We start from the raw sequence: 8469 nt of genomic DNA on the forward strand, positions 1-8469 counted from the left end.
TACCGAATTTTCTGCCATTTCCAAAAGTCGACTTTGAATCCGTCCAAGTGACGGAGGGATATGCGCCGCCGAGAAAGACGGGAGCGCCGCGAAATTGGCAGGAGCTAAATATTCCGAATGAATGAGCGCGACGTGCCACGTCGAATTCGCAGCCTGTGAGCCACGTAAAAGTCCTATTATCGGGTCTACTTGATAATACATCCGATGCGTCACTTAACAGTCGAGCGGATCGAGCGTTTAAAGCGACGCGCCTGTAGCCGCCGCGACGTTCGATGCTTCTCCGAAACACGCGAATCGTTAACGTAATTCGCGGCCAGAACGCGGTCATTTATCCGCCAGCTGGCCGGCCGGTTCTTCCCGCATGTTCGTCCTCTTGGCTGTTGTCCTCCCCTCCCTCCCTCCCTCCCTCCCTCGCGCGAGAAGGTCGAAAAACTTTATTGGGGCATAAATTTGCCCGGGTGGACACGATAACTTTAAAATATTACGGAAATGAAAAGCTTTCGCCGACGCGTGCAATGTTTGCCTCCTTTTCCGCGAAAGATAATGCAACAACCCAGCCGGATTTACGGGACGTTGTTTTGTAAGTGGACCTTTCTCGTCGGCGAAAGATACCGTGAATTTAAAGCCCGTTAAGCTACTTTTTCTCGCGCGTTCACGGCGCCACGAATATCCGGCGAATTTTCTCACGTTATACACCAAGACACTTCGTGAGAGACACCCTGAGTCGAAATTTCGGTTCTTCGCCATTGACCGTGCAAGTTCCGTCCAACTTGAAGGATCAATGGAGAATCTCGTGATGTGTAAAGTTATTGTATCTTCCCCGATGATACAAACTGTGATGCGCCGCCGTTTTCTCCACGATGAATGGCGCTCACTTCACAGAATTATTCGCTTGTTTCAATATTCCACCAATGCAATTATTTTTAATTAAAATGAGCAATATATTAATTATATAATTTACTCAGTTATAGAATATAGAATAAATATAGAATGTATAAGAGATAAGCAAATATTAAATTATTTAGTAAGATTAGATTGTCAGATGAATTGATAAAAGGGAAAACACATTTTTATAATTCTCTCTTTTCGTCAGGAGCCTCGATTGTTTGAACCAATGTTCTTCTCGTATGGCGTGATGTAACAGATGCGGAAACAAAGCAACGAATAATCGCACTCGCACATTTACGAAACTATAATTATTTGTCAAGTTATAACCGATTATGAACGTCGGTCTAAATTTCGATCGGGGTGTCCTCTCCATCCCTGGTAAATTTCTCAAACGTCTGATGACCGATGAAGACGAGAAGCTCGCTTACATGATAAATAATTCGACACATCTCGAAGATGTATGATATATCGCTGCCCCCGCGTCTCGGTGTCCTTCATTCTGGTTTCTCGAGCCACTCATCCTGTCTGCTCTGTCGTGCCACTGACATTGGTGCACGCATAATTACGATTTAATCGGGGATACAGTGCGATACAGTGCGACAGACGACAGACATGATCGAAGTGTCAAATGACGCGCTGCCGACAACGGACCGATTAAGTATTTCAAAAGAATATTTTAATCAGTCGAGGGGAGCGAGAAACGTACCGATGCACGTAGTCTGTGCTATACGCTAGTCGGCTCGAAATATCGCACCCTACACAAAGTACACAACGCACGCACGAAAACCTATTTGATCGCCTAAAGGTCCGGGATGTTTTGATTGTAGTCATCGGTCAACGTGTTCAATGACGGACAACAACGGTTCACCGTCGACATTGATGGGAGGAAGCGTATCTACTCTGTCGGCCAATTATTTTGCTACTCTCGCACGTCGCCGAGACTCTTTCCGCGGCCGAATACATTTTGTGCAAAAGTCCCGTCGGTTTCTTGGAATATTATTTTGTCAGATTCTATCGTCGACATCGCACTTACTTGACACGCGTTTCCTCAATCAGATTACTATACAACTGTATCTGATCTGATTGTACATTTGGTTACACGATGCGTGTCAGTGCAACTAATAGCTAATATCTATTATAGAGTATCGTGAAAGAGCAGCCAGGAGCAAGCAGAATGGCTGACTCGAGAAATCTGGACGCGGACAGCGATATATCATATATTTTAAGATGTATAATTTCACATTTCACGCACACACGCATGTACACACTGAAACGCCACTGAAAAGTGTAAATAATAAAGAGATTGTAAGGAAACGAATTGTCTTATCTATCAATTTCCTCAGAAATCTTTGTTAGATCACTTAACACGTTTGCTTATCGTATACATTCTGTCTCTAATTAAGAAGGTTACACAATTAGCATATCGTTTACTGAGATAAAAGTGTAAGGATGAAACGCGCTTGGAATATTGAGATAATCGAGTTTTAAACAATAAGTCTGGAATAAGTCGGTTTTTAAGGACATTTGGACGTGGTGAAAATGGCATTACCGCCTCCGTTTACCGCACCAAGGTAGGACAATAGCCTCTGCAAAGTGTCCTCCAAGTTCGACGGCAGATTTGCAGAGTTAATATGGAAGCAAAATTTCAACTCGGAGGCGCCGCGGGCGCATTCGACAATTTCATCGCGCGATATTGAGTAAGATGTTATCGCGCGCATCGATGCGTTTGATCCTTCGGATGACTCGGTTCGAACCACGCAGTTTGTGATGCTGCAATTGTCATCGTTATTAACGGATACGGCAATTAAGAATCTGACCAGCGATACGCAACCGCCAAGATATTATTTATCCCAAGATAATATAAGATATCGTAAGAGTAACATTTACTACAAAGATAATTGCCGCGACTGTAAAATGATTTCGTCACGACAAACCGTGACTCGTCGTGAGCAATGAATGATCTGTGCTCGCGCGCTCTCGCGCTACGGCATTGTCTTTGGGCCGAATTGGACTGTAAATAAACTATATACTTACGGACGGACATGCAGAGAAATACGCGAGAGCACACACTCGAGTGTCTCTCCGATAAGTCCGCCGCACTCGAAGTCAAAGAAACCCGTCGCCGTCCCAAGATTCGCGCATGAACGAAACAATATTTTCATAAGACGCCGGTCCAGCAATCGGCGTTTCCGCCTCGACGATTTTCCGCATAGATAGGGCAGGAGGGAGAGGGGGACACCCTCTGCCGGACGTGATTGGCTTCTGATAGAATTACGAAGGGTGGACACACGGGACTACTACCCCGCGGTGCCTGTGTCTGTGCGTGTGTACGTGTTGTGCGCGCGCGACGCTATCCAGGACGCACACTGAGGACCACAAACGACCCTCGCTTAAAACAAAGGACAGAGGATGCTGCGCCGCATCTTCATATAGTCGGGATCATATTAAGTTTATTTTTTGTCCCTCCGCATGGAAACGGGAAATTGATGAGGTCCTTTCTATGGTGTGTAGAGATTGAGAGGACGGCCGCGCTTCTCTCTCTCTCTCTCTCCCTCTCCTCTCTCTCTCTCTCTCTCTCTCTCTCTCTCTCTCTCTCTCCCTCTCTCTCTCTCATTCTTTCGTGCTCGGAGGCCATAAGAAGCAGCGACGTCGATCGTTTCATTACGTTGAATAGAATTTACGCGTAGCGCACACGTGTACATGAGTATGTGTGAATGCGTACGTGAGCATGTGTGTATGTGTGTGTACGTGTGTATATGTCTGTGTCTGCACACATGTATACGTGCAACCGCGGGGCTTAATTTGGAACAATTTTACCGTAAATTTAGCCTGAATATCGAATCTGTGTCATTTATAAATTTTATTCGTATTAGAGCAAAGCAGGGAAAGAGAGACCCACACAGTGAGCAGTGAGAAAGAGAGAGAGAGAGAGAGAGAGAGAGAGAGGGAGAGAGAGGGGGGGAGAGAGAGAGAGAGAGAGAGAGAGGGAGGAGGAGAGTATTCTACACATGATTGTTCCGACTGGATGAAACATACCAATTTCAAGGAAAAAGATACTCGGACATTTCTAAGTGACTTGAATATCGGCCATTGCTCGATAACCTTATCTCGGCGCATACGGCAATTCAAACGGTTCTGCTTGCATAGATGTTTCGCGCGCGATCGATCCGCGTCAAAATGGAAAGCAGCTCGACGAGCGCGAGCCAAAGACGTTGCCATTTCTAACATATCGGAGGCACAAAGCGGTGGAGCGGTGACGCGCGAATAGGGTCGCGAAATTGAAAGATTCGAAAGGCATTCATGGCAATTTCCTTTCGACGCGATTTCATAATTTTATTGGCAATTTGCGACCCATTTGCTGCTCGCGCTTGGATCGCGCAGCCACCACCGCCGCCGCCGCCGCCGCCGCCGCCGCCGCCGCTGCCGGCCGCTTTCTCAATCGCATTCCGCCACGACCTGCCACTTCCGTCACCCATATTCGAGGGTCACGATATTTTAGGGTTACTCCCCGAAACGAAATCTTCGTCCGAACGAATTTACGAGTAGCGGCACGCTGATTCGATGTACGACTCGGGGCCGCGAAGGGTCTTCCTACGGAGGGGGGTGTTGGCGTAATTACGTGTTCCTAAAGCGGTCGAATATTATCGAAGCCTCGCAATAAATGTAATTTGAAAATCTCTTCGGGGTTTCCGTCGGCTGGAAGGCGAAAATGTTTTTTTTTCCCCGGCGATATCGCCCGGCGATAGTGGCGCGAATGAGTTTCGAATAGCGCGAGCGCGGAATATTATCGACTCGCGCGCGTTCCGGGGTTTATAATGCATTTTATCGCCAATGTGGATTTTCATGCGGCCGGCTGCCTTCCCGCGCATTATCATTCGATGTTCTCGCGTCAATTTTGTCGCGGCGATGAACTCGCTTGGCCTTCCGGGGTGAAAGCTGCCGCTCGTGTCGAATCTCGCGACTCTTTGTCCCTTGTACGTTCGCGTGTGATCGGCACGCATTTCTTGTCTCACTCGGCCTTCCTTCAAACTTGAGACCAAACATTTATTCCTCGCGCATCAAGAGATCTTTCGACATTCAACAAGCGCGGCTAATTCCCCCTCATCTTCGCGTAAAACGGTGACAGTGCGGGAGACGTCGCGTCGCGATCGTGCGATGTTCACCCTCTCGAAAGCGCTTTCTACCCCCCCGGAGATCCGCGCGCGGCTCGGCTCGCCGTCGATTTTCGCGACGGACTGTACCCGCATGCCAACAGCGTCGGTCGCCTGAAAGTCGAGCACATCATTTTATCTCCATGATAAATACGCTACATTTTATGCGCATTATTTTGCGCCCCCTCCATCCGTACGTGAGAGCTGCCCAAACCTCCGATCCACCCCCGTTTCGACCCCGCGCCGCCCCGCTTGCCTCCTCGCGGCGTTTCTCACCCCTTCGAGCGACACATACGTGCAACGCGGTTGTATCTCTCCATGCTCGTCGTTCGCAACCCGACGACCCGCTGCCCCGCCGCCCTCCAGCCTCTCTCAGCACCGCCACCTCCTCCGCCACGTCCTCCAACCCCTTCCTGTCCTACTCTCTCGCACGTCCGTCCGTCCAGCCACCGCCACCCCGTACACACAGCCCATCTTTTTTAATGTTAGGCAGTTATAGCCGGTGCGCAGAGCGCGAGCTGTCTCTCTCTCTCTCTCTCTCTCTCTCTCACTCTCTCTCTCTCTCTCTCTCTCTCTCTCTCACCCTCTCTCGTACTCTTTCGATCTTCCTCTCCTTCTCTCCCTCGCTCTCTTTCTCTTTCTCTCTATCCGCCGCTCTTCTCGTTCCATCTATTGCATTCTGCGTTTCTCGCGCTCCCTCTCCCTCCCTCTCCCTCTCTCTCTCTCTCTCTCTCTCTCTCTCTCTCTCTCTCTCTCTCTCTTTCCCACTCCCACCCTCGCGCTCTTTCGAAAAAAAAGAAGAGGACTTAGGTCAATTTTTATCACACAAACCGGCCGACCGAGCGGCGCCCATAAAAAATGCCTCTTTACGTATGGCGATTGGTCCGCAACGGGCTTCGGGGGTAATGCCGAACCACTCTCTCTCTTCCTCCCCCTCGCGGCCTGCCTCCCGCCGTCGGCGTCTCTTTCCGACGCGCGTCCTCCGGTTCTCTTGCCGTCCTCCTCGTGCGCTCTCTTGCGCTCCTCTGTCTCTTTCGCCCTTTCCTCCTTTTTTTTCGACGCGGGGAAAAAATGCGCGCCGCCCGTCGATTGGTCGAGGGGACAGATGACGTAGTGAGCGACGTGCCACCCCCCGGCCTTGGGGGTGGGGATGCACGCGAGACGGTGGTGAGAGGGCGCGCGGTTGAGTGCGAGCGCCGGCACCGCCGGGTGCATATATCGAGGGGGTGTTGCATGCGAGGGGGGATCGAGGGGACGGGGAGAACCTCAGATCGAATTGGAAATATTATTACACGAGGAGAGCCTTCGGAATCTCCGCGCGGAAAGAAAGGGGAGGATAGACGTCCCTCTCCGCGTGCGCGCGCGCGCGGCGAGCTGTGCCTGCGCGCGCGAGGAACGACGCGAGATCCCGATCGAGAGATCGATATTTATCTAGCTCGCGCTCGGTGGACTAACGATTCGCTCGCGAATCATTCTTTCTCAATTCTGTCGGTCGCGCGTATACGCCCGATCTCGAAATTTACGCGACGCAGATTTTCGGAAATTTTCGAAAACACAAAGGAGGACGAACAACAAGTCCAACGTATTAAAATAACGCACCGTCATTATCGCGACTTCGCGACGATCCGAACATTGAACGAATTCTGGCAGACATGCATCGACACTCTTGCGCCAGCCGAATTATTAATAAGCGTCTTGAGCGAAGCGTGCGCCTCCACGCGCGAGCACACCATTACCCGCGCATTAGCGCCGCGGCGGGGAGAATAATTAAAACATTCTCGCCGTGATCTCGATGCGAGCGGTCAGTCAACTTGTTGAATTTCTCTCGCGCGAAAGCGTGTCCATCTTTTGAAGCGCCGCGTCCGTATCGCCGGCGTTCTAAAACAACCCTAAAACACGGACAAAGCGCTCCGGGGGCGCGCCGCGTCTCTCGCGGAAAAGAACGAGCGCGGCGGGCGAGCGGTATATATATATATTTTTTTTTCATATATACATATATATATATATATATATATGCACAATGCGACGCATAAAACTTTCGGAAGGGACGAGCTGTCGGCGCGATCGCAGGAGAATCGAACAGCGACCGAGCTACGACACAGTCGTACATTTTCGTCCGCGCGGGCAGGTATTTGTTTAGCCAGCACCTCGATATGACATGATCAGCGCATTAACCCCGCTCGCATTTTTCCATCCGCGCGGTCCTCTTCTGGCTGGCGCCTGCCTGGGATGCGTTTTTATCGATTCGTAGACCCCTGCCCCTCGCGACGGCGCCCGTGTATCTGTATGTCCACCTCCACACGGCCGCGTACAAAGCATCGATAGAGAAGCATACAGATTGGACTGGGCGTCCCTCTTTTTCGAACGCAGCCCTCCCGCGCCCGGGGACACACCATCGCGGAACTTCCGAGAGCTCCGGAATAATAAGGCTCGCGTAGCCCGCGCCAGCGAGCGAGCGAGCGAGCGAGCGAGTGAACGAGAGAGAGAGAGAGAGAGAGAGAGAGAGAGAGAGAGAGAGAGAGAGAGAGAGAGAGTGAGAGCGCGCGCGCGCACCAGTTCCCCTTATGCTCTTTCGCGCTGTTTTCGTAAATATATCCCGCGGCCATCTCGGAAATCGCATTCGCGCGCGGGCCTTATCGCTTCGCGTTTAACGCCGAGTATCGATTCACCGGCCGTTGGATTATAATTGGATTACTCCGCGAAAGAATAAATTTCTCGCTACTGCCGCGTTGCCGCTGCTGCTGCTGCTACTACTACACCACTACTACTAATACTACTCCGTCCCGCGAGGATCTGTTTACGGTTCTGTAACGTGGCTCGCCGGTGTTAAAAGCGTTAATCACGATCGCGCTTATTAACGGGCGTTAATGAAGGAATAAATTCGCTAAATGACAGGTGCGCGCGCGCGCGCGCGCGTGTGTGTGTGTGTGTGTGTATATGTATAAATATATATATATATATATATATATATATATATGTATAAATGCATTGTCGTCAGCAGCGGGATCTCGCGTAAAAAGAACGAGAACCGCACATCGGCGAAAGGCATTCGACGAAACAAATATTTGTCGCAGACAATCGCGGCGGATCTTCGCCATGAGCACCGGCGCCTCGCTCAATTTCGGAGCTGACGTAAATTTCACAAAAAAAAAAAGAGATCCCTTTTGCGATGCGCTCAGGCCATTCGCCGTCGAATTTTTTAAAACCACTTTAAATTTACCACCGGGCTGTAAAAGGTGGATAATAAGTTTTATGGGCCGTGCCCATCGACCATCTGCGATCCGTCATAGGCCGGTATCCGCGTTACGTCCGATTCGTTGCCGATACATCGTCACGGACGTAACGCACAGCACAGGCTCGGCGTAACGTTACATCCGGTCTCGCGTCCGGCGAGTTTCCGGTATTTTGCGGGATACTTTGAAAACGGGAT

Source organism: Harpegnathos saltator, unplaced genomic scaffold (assembly GCF_003227715.2).
Source record: "Harpegnathos saltator strain DR-91 unplaced genomic scaffold, Hsal_v8.6 scaffold132, whole genome shotgun sequence".
Classification (NCBI taxonomy): Eukaryota; Metazoa; Arthropoda; class Insecta; order Hymenoptera; family Formicidae; genus Harpegnathos; species Harpegnathos saltator.